Consider the following 13,736-nt stretch of genomic DNA (forward strand, 5'->3'; position numbering starts at 1 on the left):
CATGGGGGAGAGGATAGAACCCTGTGGCACACCACAATTAAGAGGCCAAGGGTCTGAAACCTCATCCCCCAATGCTACCTGTTGATATCTGCCGGAGAAATAGGAACGGAACCACTGTAAAACAGTGCCTCCTATTCCCAATCCCTCCTTTAATTTAAAAGGATTCCGTGGTCAACGGTATCGAAAGCCGCTGAGAGATCCAGGAGGACGAGGAATGTATATTCACCCCTATCCAACGCCCTCCTCATATCATCCACCAGAGCGACCAAGGCTGTTTCAGTTCCATGTCCAGTCCTGAAGCCTGATTGGAAAGGATCTAAATAATCTGCTTCCTCCAAGTGTGTCTGTAACTGTTTAGCCACCACTCGCTCAATCACCTTGCCCAAGAATGGTAAATTAGAGACTGGGCGAAAGTTGTTTAACTCTTGGGGATCCAAGGAGGGCTTTTTCAAAATAGGTTTTATCACTGCCTCCTTGAGGGCTGATGGCATTACACCCTCCTCCAAGGACGCATTTACCATTGCCTTGATCCCCTTGCCCAGTCTCTCTTTACAGCTCATAACGAGCCATGAAGGGCAAGGATCAAGCAAGCCAGTGGTTGGCTTTACAGTAGAGAACACCTTGCCCACTTCGTCAGAGAGAAGAGGTCGAAACCGATCCCAGCAGACCGGAATGCTACTGGCCGCCTCTGGACCACTACCTGTAACCACGACGTGCGGCATCTTGCCCTTTAGGCGATCGATTTTATCCACAAAGTGTTTTGCAAATGTGTCACAGGAGGCTTTTGAATGTTCCATAGGGTCCTGAGCAACTGGACCGACCAGGCTGCGGACCACTTGGAACAACCTTCTGGGACAACACTCTGCGGACGCAATAGAGGCAGCAAAGAATTGCCTCTTTGCTGCCTTTGTTGCCCACTGGTAGGCCGCTATTGCCGCTCTAACCGGTGTCCGGTCGTCTTCAGCGCGAGATTTCCGCCATCATCATTCTAGCCATCTCACCTCCTGTCTCAGACCGCGTAACCGTGGTGTATACCAGGGTGCAGTCTGAGTTCTATTCAGGGGGAGAGGACATTTCGGTGCCACCTGGTCTATTGCCCTAGTGATCTCCCTATTCCACTCCATCACCAGGGTTTCGACCGGGTGTCCTTCAGTTGGCTCCAAATCACCCAGCGCGTTCAGGAATCCTTTAGGTTCCATCAGGCGTCTGGGGCGGACCATCCTAATAGGTCCTTGTCCCCTGTGGAGGGTATGCGGCAGTGAGAGATCCATATTCACCAGGTAGTGATCTGACCATGACACAGGGCTAGAAGAAACAGTCCCCATTTTCAGAACACTTCCCTCCTACAAGATAAAATTGGCCTCATTTTACAGACTACAGTTAAAAATGGGTAGTGGTCATAGAAAGATTAGGCCAGTGATATTGAACAGGGTGGCCAGCATGTGCAAGAGTGGTGGAGCAACAGTGCTTCAAGGAGGTTGCAGTCTTCCTGACAGTGTGTGGTAAGGCATATTTGTCAGGTTCCCTTTTCGGCATATTCCAAACATTGTGCGATAAGTGTCCCTGTGGTCTCATGGGGACCACCAGAATTGTTATTTATGGTCAAAGAGTTATCCCAGGTAATTCTTTTGGACACTTTGCTTATTACAAAAATAGAAAATTCAGGGTCAAACTACACATGGCACTTAATGCACAGTATACAGCTATGTCTTTTGCAGTTTCTTTTAAAAATTAATTACAGCCCCAGGGGAGCAATTGTTATCAGAACTGCAGCATAAGGGAAAGGGAGGTTCATAGATTTTCTTGTAGAAAAGCATCAAGATGGATCCTCAAGTATTTTAATTTCTACACCAAACAATTAGATGACTCAGTCTAATTTCATGATACCAACTGATTTATAGATTTCCCTTGTATGCAGTATTATCTTTAAGTATCTCCTGTAGCCCTCAAGATCAAAGCATTTCCTGTAAACTCAGTTTGAATGTTACAACAGAAAATGGACTGTGACTGGTTTTATTCCAGAAAATACCGGGGCATAATATGCACACAGAGAGTGTAGAACATGGCCTAAAATCAAACAGAAGTCAAGTGAGGAAAAATGGTTTGCTTGATTTTAGAACCAGGCATCACATATTGACCAGAAAGTGGGGGTGGAGGAGGGAGCTTTAGTGCGAGCAGCTTCCTGTTGGGAATATGAAACAGACTAAATGTTGAGAAACCTGTGCGCTATCTGGACTGTGTTTTGTAGAAGCAAAACATGAAAACAAAAATAAGGCAAACTGTGGGGTGTTATTATTTCATATTCATTCTTCTTCCTTTGCTAAGCAGCAAGCCAGATCTTAATTTTTGCTTTAAAATCAAGCCAAAACCAAACCATACAATTTATTTATATATTTGCTTATTTTGTTGGCTGTAGGAAAGCCAGCTTGACAGACACAGCCTTGTTAATTGCACATACATGCCCAGTGGTGCCTTGTTATTCAGAATCTCTGCCACGGAGTACACAGCCAGGCCAGACTAATGATGCATCTAATCCAGTATCTTCCTCCTGTCTGTGACAGTGGCTAATGCTGGCTATTTCAGACAAATCCTACAACCCCCACAATTCATCTAATTATGTAGTACTATACAATGGGGATTTTTTTTCACTGCCTCAGCTGGCAATCAGCTTATGCTCTGAAGCACTGGGATTGAAAGGAGATAAGATAAAATAAGTTACATTCCCCACTCCACACCCTGCTTTTAACTATTGCTTTGGATTTGCTTTTGTTATTGCTAATGGATCTTCCTGCAAGCTTTTTTTTTTTTAACTATTAAAAGTGGACCCAGGTAATGCAGTATACTCTGGATGGCTCGCAGTGCTTTCTGCGCCTGTGTGCATCAGTGCTCTTGTGACCATTGCACTATCCAACTTATTTCTGTACCAACGACCAAGAAGCAATGCAATCTTTGAAATAGCAACCCCATTAATTTGAAAGGTTTCCATGGAAGCAAGTCTAAGAGGCTTATGCCCCAAAGAAAGAGGAAAATTAAAGGAAGCAACAATGGACAGTAACTGCCATCTTGTAAACAACAACAACAGTCCCTCCTTTTCCTCTGTGTCCTAAAAGAGATCTGATACTATGTTTCTGTTTTACATCAACAGGCATTTGGAGAAGGAGAGACCTGATTGGATAAAGTGATTACTCTGTTTCTGCTGCTATCAGTAAATTGTTATGTAGTTGGAGGTTGTGAGATTTTATGGAATTTTTTTATCATGTCAGATTTTGTTGTAAGTCAACCTGTGGCTTGTACAAAGGGCTGTGTATTTGTTGACTAAATAAAATCAAATAAATTGATCTGCTAGCACTTTTACAAACGCCATTCTATGTCTGTTCCACGACTGGAAGAAACTTGTCTTTTAGTGTGGCTGCTCCTACACTCTGGAATTTCCTGCTTATTGACATTAGGCAGTGCTTTTGCTATACCGTTTTTGGTGCCTGCTCAAACCTTTTTGTTTAGACCCCAGATACATCAAGCTGACATGCATTTTAATATGTATTTTTTAATCATGTATCTTTTAAATGGCTGATTTCATTTAACTCTTGAATTTTTTTAGGTCTATCTACTGGTTTTTAAATTTTGACTTTTGACTGATAACTTTAATATGTATTTTACATTTTGTGTTAGCTGCTTAGAGGGTTTTTTTTACAGTGAAGTGTTATACAAATAAATAAATAAATTTGAATAATACATTTTAAATAAATATCATTTAAATAAATAAACAAACAAATTTAGTGCCAACAGTGTGTCACCAGTTACAGTACTGAACATAACTCTGACATGGTCCATATCCAGAAGCCTTAATGTCTATAGTCAATGGGGGGAGGGAGAGAGAGAAAAATGGAGAAGAGGCCTTTACATGCAATCTGGGAGCAAGGAAAAGAGGTGATAGAGCAGCAGATGAGACCATAAAAGTGAAGGTTAATTTGGAGCTCTTCTCACCTTTAGAAGCCTAAGGTAGATTCAGAAAACAGATCATCAATCCATCCACATTGTTCATCTTGATGGACAAGCTTCCCTCTTTTCCTGAAATCTACCTGAGCATGATAATAAACAATTTAATGAAGAGAAGCCATCATATGATGAAACCTTCAGCAAACCTTGTGATGATTACGATCATGTGTATATATCATAGCATTACATCTACTGGGACCTTAATATTCACATTAGCTTATTCTTCCTTTCTTCCAGGAGCTGTTTATTGCATCTGAAGGAGAATGAAGGGGATCGAGTTGGAATATGTCCAGTCTGTGTATTATTACTGGCATTTTTAGATTTCTTTGCAATCAATAATGATCTTTAGTCCTCTTTCCAGTAAACATTTTGTTGGAGAGCACAGTGGTTGTATGAGGCACAGCAATTATCCAAGTACCAGTTTTTGCATGCTTATCTTCTTTAGGTTTTAATTTTTTTTCCCCTTTGGTTTTTGAAACCAGGCTACCCATTGGTGAGGTTACCTGACAGAGCTTGGAGAAATAGTCTTTGCCATTAGCCAGCTCTTTTGTGACGATACTCTTGATTTATTACATGCAAGAGAGTTTTTGTTTTCCAGGCTATAATATATAGCCTATAGCAGTGGCCTAAAGGAAGGAGCCTTCACTGATATATGGGCACCAAAAATGAATGACAAATTGCTATGACAAGATTACATTGATAGGATCCTTTAAATGATGTTGGATGTGGTGGTGAAGAGAATCATTGCTTTCCTTACTTAGTGCAGAGAGTGCCTTAGTGCTGCAGGCAGATCTTCTTTTTCAGACAGATAAAGGCAAGATGAGGGATACGAAACCTGGGGAACACAAACACAAACACACAAACACACAAACACACAAACACACAAACACACAAACACACAAACACACAAACACACAAACACACAAACACACAAACACACAAACACACACGTTCCAACCTAAGAACCCCTTGCTCACAGGCTGGCTGGTTTTTAATAAAACACAATAGGACTATAATAAAAAGAACAGCACAAAGAGAACAGGCTGTGTCATATTATACATGATTTATGCAGCAAAACCATACATACTTTTTGTTCTTTTCAGAAAGGAATGTAGAAATGTGTGAGTTCCAATATAAAGGTGCCCCCGGTGAACTGACTGCTAGCTGTGTGAGTGCCGCCTTCCCTTTTAGATGAGTTTATAAAAAAAAAAAAATTAGTAAAACATTTACAGGTGGACTTCCATTATAAAATAACAACACAGTTTACAGACTAAAATCAATAAAGTAAAATCCTAAGTTACAAAAAATGCACAAATAACACCACAGATATCCAGAATTTCCAACAGTGCTCAGAAATGCTCTCATAGGTAAGCATTTTTTAACTAACTGGTAGAACACCATTACTGTATATTGCCACTATATCTCTAGGGGATGATAATTCTCCAGCAGGGGGCCACTGAGGAGAAGGCTCCCACTTACGTTGCCACCAGATGAATTTCTGCTGGGTATGGTACAACTAAAAGGGTCTCATCCAATGCTCTCTGTGAATGGATTGGGTTTTACAGAAGGAGACACTCTCTCAGATAGCTTGTTTATAAGTTGTTCTAGGACATATAAGTTAGGACCATAAACTCAACTCAGTAGCAAATATTCAGTGAGTTTGACTCTTTAACCACAGATGTAATATGTGCATGGTACGATGTATTACTGAAAATTACTGGGCTCTAAGTTTATCTAAAGTATTATAAAAAAAGTTGCAAGACAGAGGTATGGCAGATGACAACAATCTGTAATTTTATTATAATGTTCAGAAAAATGAAAAGGCATACTGTCTACATACTCTACTCACACATAATTATACCATCCTTTAAAAAGAGCAACATTAGCTATTAATAGTTGTATACAATGCTGGGATGTATCCAATTAAGTTCTACTAAGAGTAGAGCTATGGACATTAATGGACCTAAGTTAGTTATGTCTATTAATTTCAATAGGTCAACTCTGTGCATTACTAACATTGGATACAACCCACTGGATCGAACATGGCATTTTACATTTCACTGAAACGTACTACAGCAAGGGTGGCAAAGATATATAGAACTCAAGCCTTCAGAGAAGAGGTGGGCTGTATCTACTGGGTGATTTGCAGTAGATTACCAAGAATTTCTGACTCCCAATTGTTTAACTACAGCAACAACAAAATGACCCTCCCCCATATCTAAACTAAGGTGTTGAAATGAAGAAAACTTGCAGTAAACAGAAATTGATATTTGTATGGAAGGACTATGAGCTCAGAGCAGTTTTGGTATGCAAAAATCCCTGTGCTCAGCAGCTGATCAGAGACAACCTGCTCTTTCATTCTAATTGTATGTCTTTTTCAACAGGCTCCATTTGGTGAATCTTGGGGTTCTAGTAAAACACAAACTAGAACCTACCAGGCTAAAGTATGTTATCCCCTGTTTCAGAGTTCACACCTGGTGGATATAATCACTGCCAACCTGGAGCTCCCCTGATCTCATCATGACCTCACTCTGTTCTATCCCAAAGAACACAGTGCTACCACCACCAGGAGAGGATCACTGCCATTTCATCCTCACTACATGGAGTGCTGTTCCTCCTCTGTTTGCTCAGCATCTTGCTTTATGGAAGCCTGTTTGCCTCATCTTAGACTACAGAAATACACTGCAAGGTTTGAGCAAGCCATCCCACATTTCATATATTATGGAGGTACAACATGGCAGATGTTTACAATAAAGAAGAGTTTCACGGTGCCACACTGGGCTACTTTGTCAATTCAGGGTTGACATTTTTCAGTCAACCTGCGGCAGATATATATATATACTTGCATACCTCCTCCCAATATTATTATTACACATATATCTTATAAACTGTTCTTATGAATTGTTCAATGCATTTTGAATGCATTTTGTTGGCCAAATTATATTATATTACAAATCATATACAAGGTTTCACATTTCAAACATTTCTGAAAATAGGAGCTGGCAAACTGAAATATTTGTTGATTTCTGTTAACAAAACTGGTTGTACGTGTGGATGGGTGTGCATTTGCATATGTGTACACACATTTAGCTTCAGATGATTAAAAGAAATCAGAATGGAGTACATTCACTATTAACTGAAACTCCATTATGCAAAAAGCAAACCAACCCACTTTGTTGACATAAACTGCATCTCCATCCACATATCCAGCTATATAACTCTGAAGATCTGAATCAGCATGAAAGATCTGGCATGTTTCAGAACCCCTCTGCAAATCTGGTTTTCCTGTATAAGCAAGCAGTTTCCCACCTACTGCACCATCAGGGGCTGCTTTATGTGGGGAGCTTGTCCAATCCTTGGGGGAAAAACATCTTAGTTCTGGGGAAATCAATGGGTGTGCCATCATTGGACTTCTCAACAAAACCTTGAATTGGGATGTCCTTCAATTTTTGACCTTTTAAAATCTCCCTAGATCATCTGGAAAAACAAGGCTGACCCATACTTCACTAATGAAAATAAGGTGGCATTTGAGGTATGTTGCTTATGTGAAAGATCTTGTGCTCTGTAAAAAGCAACTATCTTGGAAAAGCTACACTTGAGTACTTAAAGAATAAAATCATCCTCAACTTAATGCTTCTCTTTACTAGTCAAAGCTCAATAGGGTTCACTCTCTGGACAACATACAGCTTAATCCCTCTTATTATATGACCCCTCTAGTCATGGTATTGCAGACAGTGTTCTCAATGGTATTCTAATTCATGCAGCGTGCTTGGATTTACTGGCCAGACTTCTAGTACACGCTACGAACATATGGAAGGACTTGGTGGATGGGCATGGGGGGAGAATGTATCAACATAAAATAGTCCTCTTACGAAGACTTGCCAGGAAAACAAATGTAAAAAACATCTGGCTAGAAAAAGCAGAATATAAGATAACTAGAAATAAAATATAGGTAAAATATTTTTGCTGCATTTTTAAATTATTATACTGGCTTCTTGGATGTCAATTTCCTTGTCAGCATGCTTTTTTTTAAAAAAAAATCTTTCTGAACATCAATCTGGAAGTAAAAATGAAAATTATCTTTTTTACCCCAGTTAATTTAACAAAAGCAATCACTAACAAATGTCTAAGGGAATGGGGAATTGCATTAGCTTAATTTAGTAGCACTGTAATAATATTAATAATATAAAAGACAGAGAAGGCACGTCATTTAAAAAATATATGGCTCAATCTTGATTGTTTTTACTGACCCCAAAATGTTGCAGAATCTAATAGAAAATTTGAACTAGATTTATTTTATTTATATACTGTATGTATATTGTAAATTACCCTGCCTTCTGGCCCAAAAAGTCTTCAAGGCAGCTTAAAATCTATATTTCCTGATCTTTGTACTGTTTTGAAATGTTCTTCTTAATTGTAGGCAGTATAAAAATATTTTGATAAAACAGCGGCCACTGTAGGAGCTCCACTTACTATAGCTTAGAAGAGAGCAGCTGCTCCCCCTTTGGATAAGATGGGGGTGGAACCAATCAAATTAGAATTCAAGCCAAGGGTTATTAAAGGCCCTGCTTTGTTGCACAAATACAGAGAGAAGGATGTAGTAACAACTACCTGAAGTCTCACCAGTAGATCCTGCTGGGCAAGACAGGTGGTGGCCAGGAATGGCTGGTATGAAGGGGAGCTGCCCTTGCTACTGCTTACCTGGACAGTGTGAGGAAGAGATGGGATAAGCTTGAGGCTGTATGGGCACACCTGTATGGGCTGCTATCCTGCCCTATCCAGGTAAGTAGCAGTGATACTGCTGTTGGGATAGTGGCTCTGTGATACCACCCCATCATTCCAGACACTTTTTGAGATGGGGACCCTCAAGAGAGAGCAGCTCTCCTCCTCTTGTGGCTACTTCTTTCCCTCCTTGAGCTGAGTGATCTTGGTGGTTCTCCTGTGGAGCAAGACACCACCAGCTGTGTTTCCTTTATAGCCAGAACCAGGACTTGGAACTGAACTCCTCCTTGCTTGGTGAAGAAGAATGGAGCAGGGTTTTCTTTTCTTTGCAGTTGATCATTGCTTTTGCTTGCTTCTTGGGGCTCATTCTGGGAGAAAGGATGGGGCAGAAATTTAATAAATAGTAATACTTATGAGAAATCTTGAGTTCCTTATACGTATTGCTTTCTCTCCAATGAAAAGTAAAAGAGCTCCTCTGCAAAGCAACTCCTTGAACCCACCATGCAGTGTGTGGTTAGCTCTTAAAGGGCCAGGACACACCTATACTCTAAGAGCCATCATTGCTGTTGCAGCAGCGGTATGCAAAAAAAGAGGACAAAAATACAGTGCGGATTCCAGAGATTGGGAGAGGGGCTGGGACAAGGTGCCTTCAGTTGCCCCTCTGCCAACTTTGCAACTAGCTCAGTTTCAAAGAACATGCTCAGCATTAAAAAGGTCTGAGATTCAGTTTATGGCATCTTCAGGTAGAGCTGAAAGGTCTCATGGCTGAAACCCTGGAAATCTACTGCCAGGCATTCTAGACAATATAGAGCTGATTGGACCAAAGGTATGAAGGTATGTCTATTTCTTATGAACTGTATCCAATTGTTGGATGAGTAGATGGTACTGCTCATAATCAATCTTTCTCTTCCCCTCCTCTCTCTCTACAGCCCGCACCTGAACAGTGTGGGCTATCCTATACAAGGCTGCAATAGGAGGGAAGAATAGATCATATTAATAATTGCCTGAAACTGGGTGGTAGAACCTTGCAGGAGTAGAGTTACTGCTGGAGCTAGATTTCTCTGCCAAATTTCATACAATTTCAAAACAATGGGACTGACTTCTGAGTAGGCATGTGTAGCGCTGCACCTTTAATAGACAAAATGGTGCTATACAAATAAGGATGGAAGGATCTATCAATTTCATTTCTCTCGGTTTCTCATTTTCCCAATCTTAAATTTGGTTCTTAATTTTTCTGCAGCAATTTCCAAATCATGAAAATTCTTCAGCATTTTAGTTCACATTTCTCCTAACACATTTTTGTTTGCAGTTCTAAGGTACATGTTTTACAAGCAATTTCTCACTAATATAATGCATTTGCATATGTTATTTTCTCTAATATATTCCTTTTTATGCACACTTTCCCCTATTATATGCATTTTTGTAAACATTGGTTAGCTGGAGAACTACACTGCGAAATTTGAATATGTGTGAGTTTTGAAGGAAGGCTGTATTTTGGTTCTCACTTCATTCTAGAAAGAGAGAATGTAATATATTTCGCTTCAAATGTAAATTGAATTGAATTTCCCCCCCCATCCCTAGATACAAATAGGGATGGTGGACAAATCTGGTTCAATTCACATTTAAAGGGAAACCTACCTAATTTGCACTTCTGAAACATTATGCAAAATAAAATGCCATTCTTCAAAATTTGCACTTCTCTGAATTTTGCGTTTCAGTTCTCCATCCAAGTAATGTGTAAAAGAATTAACATGCTAGGGTAAAATGTGCATAAAAATGTATGTATTGGTGAAAATATCATACACAATGCATTATATTAGGGAAAAGAATATAATAAACAATAAAACATTACTTGTAAAGACATGTACATTAGGCAAAAGTGCATGCAAAAATGTGGGTGGTGCCACAGAAAGTCACATTTTCATGAGGAGTTTTTTTTAAAAAAGGCAAAGTGATTTGGAAATTTGGAGAACTGAGAAATGAGAAACTGAAACTGACAGATTCGTCCATCTGTATGTACATTGCAAGAGGGCAAATCATGCATTAAAAAGAATTCAGATGTTTTCCTTTATATTAAATAGATTTATTGACTTATATTAAAGAGGCTATCTTAAACAGTTGCATTTTCAGCATTCATCAAATGCATTAAAGCAGCTGGCAACCGCCTCCCTGCCATTTCAAAAGATAGAGGGACATACCTTTTGTATTCAGTGTTTTGCTCTTTTCAGACCAGCTAAAAGCAATCCTTGCTTACATAACTACTGTCTCCTTGACAGAGGTGTGAGGCTTTGTTCTGAAAGGGTTGTTGTTTAATGCATAAATGAGCTAGGAAAGCTTTTATATCAGAGAGAGAGAGAACCAACACTAACATATACAAAATAATGAGAGTAAAAGTTAGCTGGGAATACTGACTTTACTGACTTTCCTTTGCTTAATAATCAATGACAGATATGTTGCATCAATGAACTGGTCAATAATGGAATATTCTCTGATGGTTCACTTTCAATTTTTGACAGTTTAAGGGCAAATTTGCACTTATACAGTCACCACTCGGAGGCTAAGAACAGTTAGTGTGATGATCTACATGAGTAACAACCATCATTACATAGAGACTTTACTTCTTACCTCACTGGCTTACACCGCTGAGAAGCCAATACTTTCCAATGGAAGCAGTTTGCATGTTCAGCTGAAACTGAGTGATGAACATTGAGTAATACACATACCTGTGTGAACAAGCCTTTGGGATGATGCCAGGTGTGGTCCTGAGGAAGTAGCTGAAGCTAGGCTAAACTAAAGCCTCGGTTCTGATTCAGAAATAGTTATGAATGATCTACAAGCATAAATGAATCATACTCTGTGACGTTATATATGTATTTGTTATTTTATCCTGCTATTCAGGATAAAAAAGAAAAGAAAAAGGCTCCCAGAGCAGCTTACAAATGTCACTGCTCTCAAGCCTACAATCTAAAAGACACAACACAAAAGGAAAAGGAATTCGGAGGGAGGAGGGAAATAGCAAATTCAGGGACTATTTCTTAGATGCGGAGTTTTTGTAATGCAAAGATGTTGAGGAGCCCAGTGCCCCCCTCTATCTCCTATAGCCAAACAGCATACACGGCCCACCACTAGTCATTCAGGATGCTCCCCAGGTCATATTGGTCAGTGGCAAATGACTAGCCCAGTGTTCTGAGTCCCAGATGTTGTTAGATTACAACTCCCACCATTTTCAGCAAGTTTAGCTAATGCTCAAGGATGATGGGTGTTGTGTCCAAAAACATCTCGGGACCCATGACTGAAGAACACAAGGCTAAACTGTTATTTATGAACTCTTACATTTTATCTTCTGCTTTTCCCCTTGACTGTTTGATTCTGAATTCTAATGAAGCATGTTTTTACATTACATGACCAGCATGCATTTACTTGGAGTGCAGTTTTTTATTTCACTATATGCTAATTTATTTCTTAATGTATCTAAACATTTTAGGAAATGCAAACAAAGTTGTAAAATTGCCAGTCATTTCAGGAAAACAAAATGTGTTATTTCAACTCTTCCACTGCACACTTCCTAGAGTATTTCCACCAAGACCAGCTTCCTGCCAGTCTGTACAGCAGACTGAAGCTAATACAGTAATAACTTGAGTATTGCAGTCCACATAGGGTTGCCAGGCTCAGGGCCTGAGACTGATCCTGTATCTTTAGGAGAAGAAAAAGTCAGCCAAGTGCAGGTGTTCTTGCAACATTGTAATGGGAGCGGAATTCTCCCTTCCCCCTGCACAACTTTTAAAGATACAGAAGACCTCTTGGAGGCCAGGCCTGGCAACCAAGAGGTCTTCTGTATCTTGAAAAGTTGTGCAGGGGGAAGGGAGAATTCCACCTTGTGTTTTTCCCATTACAGTGTTGCAAGAACACCTGAACTAGGCTGACTTTCTCTTATCCTAAAGATACAGGATCAGTCTCATGCCCTGAGCCTGGCAACCCTAACTCCACATAGCTTGTTTTGCACATTCCCTGAGTGGATGTCTGGGTAGGTACCTTCCTTTCTCCAAAACATATCCACCCTCTCAGTTTTATATTACAAGGCCAAGAGGGAGCAGAGGGTGCTACCAGCTAGATTTGCTTTAAGAAACTTGGAGAAAATGTTGGGCTTAAAATGAGCTTACACAAGGATGCACACCACTCTCTCTGATGGCCATATCTAATGTTTTGCATGTGAAAGGAGCCAATATAGATCAAATGCCACCCACTAAGCTTTTGGGTCTGTAGAAATCAGCTCAAAAGCAATGACACATTCAGCTGCAAGTCACAAAGCAAAAGTGATGAGATACCAAGTGATGTGCACACATGCTTATCACTCAGGTCTCATTCTGTCGGGAAGGGAACAGGCCTACCAAGGAGGCAGACCTCATTATATCATGTATCCTTTGTTACCTGTGCGTTTCATTTTGATCTCCAGTCTCAATTAACTCTAGTTGCATGGTGTTTTTTATTATTATTTTATATTGCTTAGCATCTAAGTGCAATCTGATGTTTGTTTTATCTGCCATTTTGTCATTCTCAGCATTTATCACATTGCATTGCCAACGTATTTAATTCATGACCTAGAGTAGCAACCTGCTTAGTAGGATCAGGGGACATTTAAAGTTTCTTGGTTCATATAGGCCAAAGTCTCTTATGAGCAGAACAATCAAAAGTCATTGCCTGAAGGAGCTGCTGTTTGTTGGACATTGAGGCTCATTTGCAGTCATAGCTGGCCTGGGCCAAGATTAAGTACAAAAGTATTCTATGGTAAAGTTCACTGTAGTCTGTTAAACACTTTCCCTTGTCCTTTTGAAGCTAGATCATTAAAGGACAAAACCCCACTGCTGAGAGCTACGCTTGCACAAAGTATCATTTTGCTGATCCGAAATGAGACTGTAACTGCAACATACTCTCAGTTTAATAACTGCTGTTACACAAAACACTATTTCATTTTCCCCAATTAACCCTCCAAGAAAATGGTGAATATTCAGCATAATTAT

General features: G+C 39.8%; 1 long non-coding RNA gene across 1 annotated transcript; it reads right to left on the bottom strand.

Moving 5' to 3' along the window:
• Positions 1-5,114: 5,114 nt before the first annotated feature.
• LOC133378277 (uncharacterized) lies at positions 5,115-11,520 on the bottom strand. The gene is made up of 3 exons (XR_009760942.1): positions 11,442-11,520; positions 8,698-9,086; positions 5,115-5,180 (listed from the first exon to the last, which is right to left on the bottom strand). It is a non-coding gene; the product is annotated as an uncharacterized LOC133378277 (long non-coding RNA).
• Between the last annotated feature and the right edge of the window lie 2,216 nt (positions 11,521-13,736).

This window comes from Rhineura floridana, chromosome 1 (assembly GCF_030035675.1).
Source record: "Rhineura floridana isolate rRhiFlo1 chromosome 1, rRhiFlo1.hap2, whole genome shotgun sequence".
NCBI classification, from domain to species: domain Eukaryota; kingdom Metazoa; phylum Chordata; class Lepidosauria; order Squamata; family Rhineuridae; genus Rhineura; species Rhineura floridana.